The sequence below is a fragment of the Orcinus orca genome, chromosome 5 (assembly GCF_937001465.1).
Source record: "Orcinus orca chromosome 5, mOrcOrc1.1, whole genome shotgun sequence".
In the NCBI taxonomy this organism is placed as follows: Eukaryota; Metazoa; Chordata; class Mammalia; order Artiodactyla; family Delphinidae; genus Orcinus; species Orcinus orca.
Window position 1 is genome coordinate 74,803,913 of NC_064563.1, and position 10,554 is coordinate 74,814,466.

The 10,554-nt window shown below is 45.4% G+C and overlaps 1 long non-coding RNA gene across 1 annotated transcript; it reads right to left on the reverse strand.

The window, feature by feature from the left end:
* Positions 1-802: 802 nt before the first annotated feature.
* On the reverse strand, positions 803-10,045 carry LOC117196188 (uncharacterized). Its single transcript, XR_004476266.1, has 3 exons — positions 9,877-10,045; positions 9,074-9,227; positions 803-942 (listed from the first exon to the last, which is right to left on the reverse strand). It is a non-coding gene; the product is annotated as an uncharacterized LOC117196188 (long non-coding RNA).
* Positions 10,046-10,554: the final 509 nt, after the last annotated feature.

Consider the following 10,554-nt stretch of genomic DNA (forward strand, 5'->3'; position numbering starts at 1 on the left):
TGCCATTAAGAAAAGGAAAATGAAAGTCATAGACCAAGAGAAAATATTTGCTGTACCCCTATATTAGAAGAGACTTTTATCCAGAATATATAAAGAATACCTACAAATGAATAAGGAGAAAAGCCAATAAATAATGGGCAAAATAATTAAATAGAAACATCAAGAAAGAAGAAATGCAAATGATAATAATCTCATGAAAAGATTTTTGACATCACTAGTCCTTAGAGAAAAGCAAATTAAAACCACAATGAGATTACCACTTCATACCCATTAGAACAGTTACTGTTAAAAAGACTAAAAAACATCAAATGTTTGTAAGGAGATGGAACTACTGAAACTTTTATACATTGCTTCTGGAAGCATAAGATGGTACAACCACTTTAGAAAACTGTCAGTTTCTTAGTTTCCTATAAAATTAAACATACACCTAACCTATGATTCAGCAATTCCACTCCTAGGTAATGGCCCAAGAGAAAAAAAAACATATGCCCCAAAAAGATCTTGTGCAAGAATGTTTACAGTAGCTTATTTCATAACAGCCTAAAACTGGAAACAACCCAAATGTCGATCAATACAAGAATGGGTCCCCTGTGGTGTCATCATACCATGGAATACTACTTATACATGAAAGAGAATAAACTGATACACTCCATCAACATCACAGGTGAATCTCAAAAATACTATTTTGAGCAAAAGACGTCACACACAAAAAATTCGTACCATATGATATCACCTATATGGAATTCAAGAACAGACAAAACGAATATGTAGCAATAAAAATTAAAACAGTGATTACCTGGGGGTGGTTATTGACTATACAGGAGCAGGAAACTTCTGAAGTGGTGGAAATATTGTATATCTTGATTGTTGTGTGGATTAACAAGATGTGATACATCCAACTGGATGCTTAAGCTCTGTGCATCTCCCTGCAGGTACATTTGACTTCAATAAAGTGGGAAGAGAAAGTGAAAGAGAAGGAAAGAGATGGTGGAGAAAAACAAAACAAAATTAAATTATCTTTTACCTGAAAGCATGCACACACACAGAGACAAAGTAAACACGTGTAAGCCCTATGTTCATTGTGAACTGGGCCAGTGTTGCAGAGTACTGTATACTTTAGATCCATTTCAATAGATATCTTCAAATCTCATTATGAGAAAGGGCTTTCCTCAATTCATTTTCTTCTCTCTTGGGCTTTATTACCAAAATACCCACAGATGTTTGAAAAGAGAGGGAACAGAAACACTAATTCTGAATTTCACACTTATCAGAATCCAAGACAAATTGTTCATTGTTGACATTTTCAGATTTCATCTCCTGCCGCGATTCTCTTCGGGAGAGGAAAACTAGAAAGGAAATAACTCTCAACTCCTCCCTGGCCTCCTAACTCTGGCCACTTGATTTGAATCTAGTGTTTGACTAATAGCAGAAAAAAAATTTTTTTCAGGAATAAAAAATTATTATTTTTATTCTTAGATAACTCTTAAATTTACTTGATATCACCTTCCCATCATGAATGACCAAGTGATATTCTCAACAATATTATCTCACTTCCTTGAGAAAGTGTACTGGTCACATAAAAATGTAACCATATGGAAATGAATTTCCCCTTTTCACATCTCTGTCCTTGGTTTCCATGGAAGAAGGCTAATTACCTTTTTAATAGCCCTAATTGACGGGCTTACAGATCGTACCCTTCAGTCCCCACTTGTGTGTGTGGTGACGTGGGGGAAGGGTGGCACTCCTTTTCTCTTGATCCCTGAGCTCCAGCTCTTCCCTTATTGGAAGGAGGGCTGCTGGCTCCTGAAAAGACCGTGCCTTGTGTTTCTCTGTTTGCAGGACTACCTGCAGCCCATTGTGGGCTGACCAGGAAGCCTTGCTTTGTCTTGGCCAATTGACACAGCTGCACACTCAGTAAATAGACTCAGATGTTGAGCTTTTGTTTGAAGGATCTTTTCAGATTAATGCAGAGAGAATTCGTTTTTAAAACTTAAGCCGGAGCTAGGATGAGTAGAATGGAGCTGTGAGACATTGAATTCACATCCACAAAATGAGACCAACTGTCTTACAAGGGCGTTTATCCCCTGTTCCTTTGGGAGGTAACACGGAGGGGAGAGGCTCCCACTCAGACCATTGTGAGGAGAAGATCTGACCAGTGATTACACCGGCTCCAGCTTCATTCTCCAAGGGGAGAGAGCCCGCCCTTGTTAAGTAAATGAAATTACTGCAAAATATTTGTCTACAACTGAGTTGGGTTTCCTTATTGCCAGATCACAAGAGGTTCTGATAAATGGTATAAACACATCCATGGCCCGTGACAAAGACAATTTTAACGGACTGGCAGACAGGACCGCAGTCTGGACTCAGATCTAGCATCTCAGATCTTTCAGTCCTCTCCTTTAGACCAGCCAATCTTATCCCTCACCCACGGGCTCATTCTGAACAATTACCTATTGGGACACAAGTATCAGGCATGGCTCCCAACTGATGGCTGGTCTCTTGAGGGGGGACCATATCTTGGAGAATACCATTTCAGTTAGCACAGCTTGGAACTTTAGTCCCAATTTTGAGATTAGAAACTATTGTATTTCTTGCCTCTCAGACTTACAAACTCATTTTTCTCAAGCTACAAATTGGGTTTTTGTTCCTCTTTGCTAACAGTTCTAGGTACTGAGGGAGGCAGATTGATGTTGTGGAAAGAATTGTGGCTTTGACTCCTAGGATCTGAATTCAAATCCTACCTCTGCCACTTACTAGCTGTGAGCTCTAGGAAAGTCACTGCTCTGAGCACAGATGTCCTCACCATGACAATTAAAATACGATTACTTGTCTCATGATATTGTTGGGGATGGAAAGACTTTCCTCATATATATGTGAACATAAGAAGCAGTCTTCCTAAACATAATTCAAAAAGACACATGCACCCCAATGTTCACTGCAGCACTATTTACAATAGCCAGGTCATGGAAGCAGCCTAAATGCCCGTCGATAGACGAATGGATAAAGAAGATGTGGTACATACATACAATGGACTATTACTCAGCCATAAAAAGGAACAAAATTGGGTCACTTGTAGAGACATGGATGGACCTAGAGACTGTCATACAGAGTGAAGTAAGTCAGAAAGAGAAAAACAAATATCGTATACTAACGCATATATGTGGAATCTAGAAAAATGGTACAGATGAACTGGTTTGCAAGGCAGAAATAGAGACACAGACATAGAGAACAAACGTATGGACACCAAGGGGGAAAAGCGGGGGGTGGTGGTGGGCTGAATTGGGAGATTGGGATTGACATATATACATTAATATGTATAAAATAGATAACTGATAAGAACCTGCAGTATAAAAAATAAATAAATAAATAAAATTTTAAAAAAAAAAGAAAGAAGCACTTTTCCTAGAGTACTGTAGACGCCGCAACACGTTAGCTCTTCCTCTCCAGGTCTCTGCTTTCCAAAGGTTTTTGTTAAGGAATTTAAAAATATACCAAATGGAACAAGCACCAAGGGAATGATCAAGTATGCGTATAGGAAGCAACCTTCCTTCATTATACTAAGCATACAATAAATATGCTTAGGAATGGCCGTTGGTGGGCACCCCCAACTCTAACCTTGTCAAACACTCCCTTTCCCTCCTGCAGCTGCGGTGTCTGAGTGACTGTCACTCTACCCATACCACTACCTCCCTGCTCCCCACATGCACAGTCACTAAGCTAAAAAAGAACTGCTGACAGAGCAGAGCCATGAATCAGAAAGATGCAGGGAGCCATCCCAGAGGAAAACAGGCATCAGCAATCCCAAAAGGTGACCATTTCATCCATGAATTATAGACAGGATGGTACGGAACATATTTCCCAAAGGAAAATGGACTCCTCCTTGCTCCAGGCTATAGAATTGAAAGAAAATGATGTTCCTTCTTTACTTTACGGAGACACTACCCAATCTGGGTTCACTATCACATGTTGTCCATAAAGCACTTTGTGCTGAAGAGTCAGGACACCAGGCCAGCCCTGCCGCCAGCTCGCTATAGGCCTATGGTCCCCCCAAAAATACGAGAAGATTGACCTCTATAACCTTAAGGCCCCCCCCTGAGCCAAGCATCCAGGACTCTGATTCTCCTGCCGCTTCCTGAAAGGAAGGATGTGAGGGCAGAAGTGTGGGTTTTGAACCAGCTCCAACAATCAGAAAAAATGCTGACAGGATGGGACTGCCTTGTGGAAAATGACATCAACCCCTATGTTAGGTCAGATGTCAAGTTTTGACCAATAGGTCTCTTAGACTCTAAGAAATGAATACTGCAAAATAAGTCTCTGCTTTTGGGAAATCATAAGAGAAATTGTGGTTGATTGAGTTTAAAATTCCAAAATATACCCCCAAACCATACCGTAGTGTTTCTTTTGTGGCTTAGAAAGCGAAAAAGATAAACTTCTCACTCTGACAGAGGACTCTGCAGGGGGAATCAGAAGAAAGGCATCACAACTTGTAGAGCCTTGAGTTAATCACCAAACCTCTCTAAGCCTCAGTTCTCATTCCTTTCTCTGTAAAATGGGGACGGAATTCCTCCTCAAGGAGTCTTCCTCCCACGAAGAGAAGGACAAGACAGAGAAACAGGGAATAGTTTAGTGATGCCACGTTTCCTGCCTGGCCCAACCCCTCGCTATAGAGCAAAGGAATGGGTCTATGTTCCATGAGTGGGCTATATCTGTCCATAGGCTATTGAACAGTTAACCTTGGAAATGTTGGAGCTTCCCAACATGCCTTGGCTGGAAATCAGCACTAAGAACTTTGACATGAAGTGCTCAGACTGAAGGAAGGCGGCATGGGGCAGTATTTGAGAACACTGAAACAGAGCGGGCTGAAGCACAACTTGGAGAACTGAAAAGAACAAATAATTCTGAGCCTGGACCAGGGGATGCAATGGGAGACTTGACAACAGCGTGTCACCTGCCTTGCTTAAATAGGACAATTAAGGAGCACCGGGCTGAGAGTCAGGAGGCCCGGGTGCTGATTCTGCCTTTCCACTTTGGGCCCCAGCCTCTTCATCTGTAAGGAAAAAGGCAGGGCCTTTTCTAAGGGCCCATCTATCGCCAGGTTGCTGAATCACCCGAGAAATCAGCTTAGTACTTATTCCCCTCCTCCAAGGCTCTTGAGCCTGATTTCAGAAACAAAGAATCATGAAATCAGGGCTTCCCTGGTGGTGCAGTGGTTGAGAGTCCGCCTGCCGATGCAGGAGACACGGGTTCGTGCCCCGGTCCGGGAGGATCCCACATGCCGCGGAGCAGCTGGGCTCGTGAGCCATGGCCGCTGAGCCTGCGCGTCCGGAGCCTGTGCTCCGCAACGGGAGAGGCCACAACAGTGAGAGGCCCGCGTATCGCAAAAAAAAAGAAAGAATTATGAAATCAGAGTCTCAGAGGGAGCTACCTTTGGTTTGGAGGCTTTTGGCCATTGGGCTGAGTTTCTAAATCTCACTCAGTGGGCCGTGTAGGTAGGCAAAGGTGGCTTCTGCTGCAGCCCATGGATGAATCACCAGATAAAGCTACTTTTGTGTGTCCTCTGCCCACAGAAATGCTCCACGGAGGGGCTGGAATTTGAGCTGAGTCTTAAGGGATGCATGGGAGAGGCACTGGTGGATGAACATTCTAGGCAAAGGCAACAACTCCCACAGTTCCTAGTGTTATATGAACAGTCTCAGACTGTATAGCAAATTCCCTGCTATAACCAAGAGTCCCCAAAGCATACAGTGGTTTACACCCCATGGACACTGATTTCAAGCTCATACACGGGGTGGGTGGAGCCGCTACCCTCCACCTATCATTTAAGTTTTTGAGCTGACTGAGGCTCTGCCATTTTTAACATTTGGCTTCAGAAGTTGCCCAGAGGGTCATCTTCACTCCAGGCAGCCAGACAGGGCAAAGAGCTCAGAGCTGGCGCTTGTCACTTCCCCCTTCCCCACACCGTGTCTACTGCAAGGGGAGCTGGAAAATGTAGATGTGTGGCTAGGAAATATACAGCAACATGGATTCTGGGGGATGCCAGCCTCTGCCACACAGCCTGGTCCACTCCTCAGGGATGGGTCAGCAGGAAAAGAAGGCAGAATCCCAAGCAAAGCAAGGGGGAGAGAAAGGAAGTGTCAGGCAACCGGGAGCAGTACTCTGGGGGTAGTCAGACATGCTGTTGACTCAAGACAGCTTCATTGTTGGTAAGCCAATTTCCCTCTGATGGGATGAAGAGGCCTGGAATCCCACGGGGAAGGGGGCCTCCACATCACTCCCGCTGCTTTTGGGAAGGAGAGAGAAGGGATGTGACAAGAGCGACTTTTCACAGGCAGCCATCTGGGCCTCCCAGGGTAAAGTTTGGAAAACCCCTGGCTTCCCCTGGCATTGCCCTTGGCCCTTGGCCCCTCCTCCTGCTCTGTTTTCAGCCCCTCTTTCTGGGCGGGCTCCAGTGGCCAGACGGTCGCATGGCCTGACACCTTGGTTCGGTGCCCAGCCTGTGGGCCACTTGGGGCTCGAGTTACTGGTGGGAGCTAATTCAGGAGCCTGGCCCAGCCCTGTGGCTTTGATGGGATTTCATCACCCTGCCTGCGCTGCTTGGCTGGGTGCCTGGGAGAGCTACACAGTGTTGCCCCAGGCTATCTGCTTCCACCGAGGAGAGGCCCTCCTCTCTGAATAGAGGACCTGGAGGTGACTTTTGAGGTGAGGTTTGGGGCTCTCTGGTCCACCCAGCCTGAGAATCGATCCCCACGCCAAAGCCATCTGCCTTCACCCAACTTTCCCAAGGGGCAGAGACAAGATAAAGGATAGAGAATTAACACCAAACAACTTGTTAATGATTTTATTGCAGGTTAGATAAAATGCCTCAAATAAAACTACAGGAGACCTTCTTTAACCTTACCAGGCTGTAAATATGTATTAACTCAATTACTATCAGCAATTAAGGGCTAGTTTGGGAACAGTGGCCTGAGACAAAAAAGACATTATCATCCTGGGAAATGAATCCAGAATAAAAGGAATTTCTTCCACCTTAGCTAATGAGCAGCTGTATAGGGATGGAAATGAAGGCCTTTGCCTCGAATTGCTTTTGACCGTTCGGGAGAGGAGAGAAGGTCCCCTTTACGGAAAGCTCTTGGAAGCACATTAGGGACGTTGTTACAATGCAAATGAGGAGGACCCGTTGTGTTTGGGTGGTTTAGGAGTTTAGTAAAAGGAGTAACATTTCAATTAGTGGGGGAAGGAATGAGAACCTGCCTCAAAGAGGCTTAATTGGCAACTTGGCTTTCCCAGGGGGCTTTGAAGTAGCATCAGAGATGGAAGGTTTTCAGAGATGGGTGAAGAATAGAGCAACTGTAGGGCCCTGGGCGGTGGGAGTGAGAGGGCAGGTGGGGATGCTCAGAAGGTGAACCCCACCGGGCCACCCAGTCCCAGCGCCGGCTCTGATCTTCAAGGCTCCTGGACCCCTTCCCCAGCATTTCACCCAATTCCCCTCTGGGAGCATCAGGACCTGTCCCTTTCTAAAGCAGTCAGGCTCCGTGAAACCCCTTCGCTTTTAAGGGTGAAACCCCTTCGCTTTTAAGGACGGCAGCCCTAACCTCACCAGTGTGGAATTCCTTTTTTCTTCTCAAGAGTCCCTTTTGCTAGGTCTCTAAGTCCAACTCAGCAGACTGGGGAATTCAACTCCTAATTGCTGAGAGTTTGGGGGAGGGGGTGTGCAATATTGCATACAAATGTGTATTTTCTGTGTGTGTGTGTGTGTGTGTGTGTGTGTGTGTGTGTGTTGAAGGACCACAGGGTCTGATGATTCAAGTATGATCTGACCTGAAGGCAAGGGATTAAACAACTGACTTTTCAAGGAAGACCGCTCAAATTTTGCAGGGGTCCAGACTTGCATCTTTCTAGGGTCTTCCTTTGCTGCTGCTGAGAGCCGCAGTCAAAGGTAGTTCAGGAGTCACTCATGTCTTCGTACATCTTCACTGACTTGAGGTTTTACTTCTCAATCCACTCATTCACAGGATATGATGAATTTTTTTTTAATGTGGAATAACCTTCCAAAGGAGATATTACAGATAACATGCCAAGATAATTGTTTGAAATGAGATTTGGAAGAAAATTCAACTAACCCTGTGTTTTAGTTGAAAGACAGCCATCTGACCAGGGGTTTGGAGAACCATCCACACAAGGCCTCCTAAGTGGTGAGCTGGTCTTTCTAAGCTTAAAAAAAAAAAAAAGAACCAGAGTGAAGAACTTCCCAGTGACCCCATGACTCTGTTGGTTCACTGGATGTTGACTTTGGGGAGGGCAGACTTAACTCTCTGCCATGCAGGCCTCCGTGGATGTGGACTGGATTGCGCTGGAGGTCTGACCAATGAACCCTGAGCTGGAAGGCGCAATCACCCTCCATTTGAAGCAATCAGCCCCAAACACGCAGGCCCTCGCTCCAGCCTCTGTCCCTCTGTCCTCCCTTCTCCCGTGGGTGGCTTTTCCTGGAACGCTGGCTCATATCTCTGGAGCCTGTGGTTTGGGGATCACCATTAGCCAACTACAACAGGGTCTGGAGAGTTTACTTCTGCTGTAAAATGGGAACTGGACGCACCCTCTGAGTAATACTCATCCCTTGGCAGGTCTCAGTGGTGGCCTGCTACTGTACAAGTCACCCTCTTCCCACTCCCCTCGCCTTGGGTGCCTGTGTAGCGTGACCACTCCCTTCCCCAACCTCTCCTCTTGCTGCTTTCCCAGAATCAGGACTGAAGGAAAATACGGTATCTGTCTGCACCACGCACGTTCCTGCATCCTGGGCAAGCTGTGGCGTGTCCAAGCCCTACGCCACAGTGAGGAGATAAAACCAGGGCCTTAGCACAGCAGTGTCAACTCCTGATAATTGCCCTGAGTGGACAGGAGATCCTGCACCAGTGACGACTCAGTCACTCAGCAACTCCAGGCTCTTCAGCCCCTGGAAGGTATTATTGACTCAATGCTGGGACAATACAGAATCCATGCGCTGGAAAGGACCTTAATAAAATCCTAACCAACCTATGCATAAGAGACTCAGGTCAAGACAGGCAAAGAAACCTACCCAGGTACCCTTAGGGAGTGAAGGGAAGAGTTGAGATCCAAACCTAGGTGGTGGGTCTGAGGCCAGTGCCCTCCTTCTCATAGTGTTAAATCCCAGCTTCCACTTTCCAGTGGGTGCCTGCCTTGGCTGGCGTGGAAATCAGTTTTGTAAAACCCTGAAAAGGAAAAGAGAGAGACAGAGAGAAGTAGGCTGCAAGGCAAAAGAAAGCCAGCAAGCATCTGTCATGGGTCTTCCTGTAATGGATTATCAAGACATTATTACATACTCCTGCCCAACTGAAGGTGCATTTTGCATACTTTCTCTGTGTTTCTTCAAACCGTTTTATTAGAATCAAAGCTGTTTCAGTGGTGCTTTGTTTAATGTTCAAGAGAAAGTTCTCATACTAGACTGTTATTTCCAAAATGCATTTCTCAGTATCCAAAATGTTTCTACACCCAACATCACACAACCTGTAAGGGCAAAACGACAGATTCTATTATCTCTTGTATTGTCTATAAAGTGAAAATGGGTCTTCCGGAGGTGAAGTAACTCGTCCGAACCCACACTTCTCACGAGTGGCTCATACAGACCTAGGTCCCAAGTCTTCTGACACTTGGCAGCACCCTAGTCTCCAGCAGGAAACACCCTGGCTCCTGACAATATCCCGTTATTTACTCATCCTCTTTAGGGAACAATGAAATCAACGTTCCTTTGAAGCAGGAGAGTTTGGATAGACAGGGTGTATTGGTCGCCACGTCCCCTCCCCTCCTCCAGCTGGTATGCAGCCGTCAGAGACTATTCTGAGTCCACAGCCCCAAGCTTACCATTCCCATCGGAGTCCAGGTCACCAGCAGCGCCTCTCTGAGCCACTGTTCTGGAATGAATGAGCAGACCTTTCAGTCTACTATTTTAAAGGAACAGGACATGAGGAAACACATCAGTCCATGCAGGGGGTGGGGAGAGGCTATGGAGAGGAGACAAAATCTTTTCATCAATTTTGCTGCTTGAGAGTTTCTTCTGGACAATATGAGGAAAGAAGTGAAGAACTAAATGTGGAAAATGTGAGCTAATACAGGGTGTTCACTCCCCAGACTAGAGCCTCACCAGGAAAGTGATAACAGAAAATATTTCAGACAAGAGACAAGCAGCAAATAAACACCCAAAAGAATAAGGAAGAATTACTTCCTCACAAATGTCTCCAAAAACAAAAAATGCAAAGGACATGAAATACGTGCTGCTTAGAGCTGACATAGGAGCATTGAACTCACGCTCGAAATCTGCTGGTACTAAAAAAGAGTGTTTAAGAGAGACATGAGTTCCTGTTGCACAATTCCACCTTTGTGTCTACCAAGCTCAAGTGGGCTTTTCTGCAGAATACACGAAAATCTTCAGTTGGAAAATTGTGTGCGTGTGTGTGTGTGTGTGTGTGTGTGACTACACTATGTGTAAAAGCTTGTATCTTAGTTCGAACTCTTACCCATCTCTCATCTGGAAAATGGCAA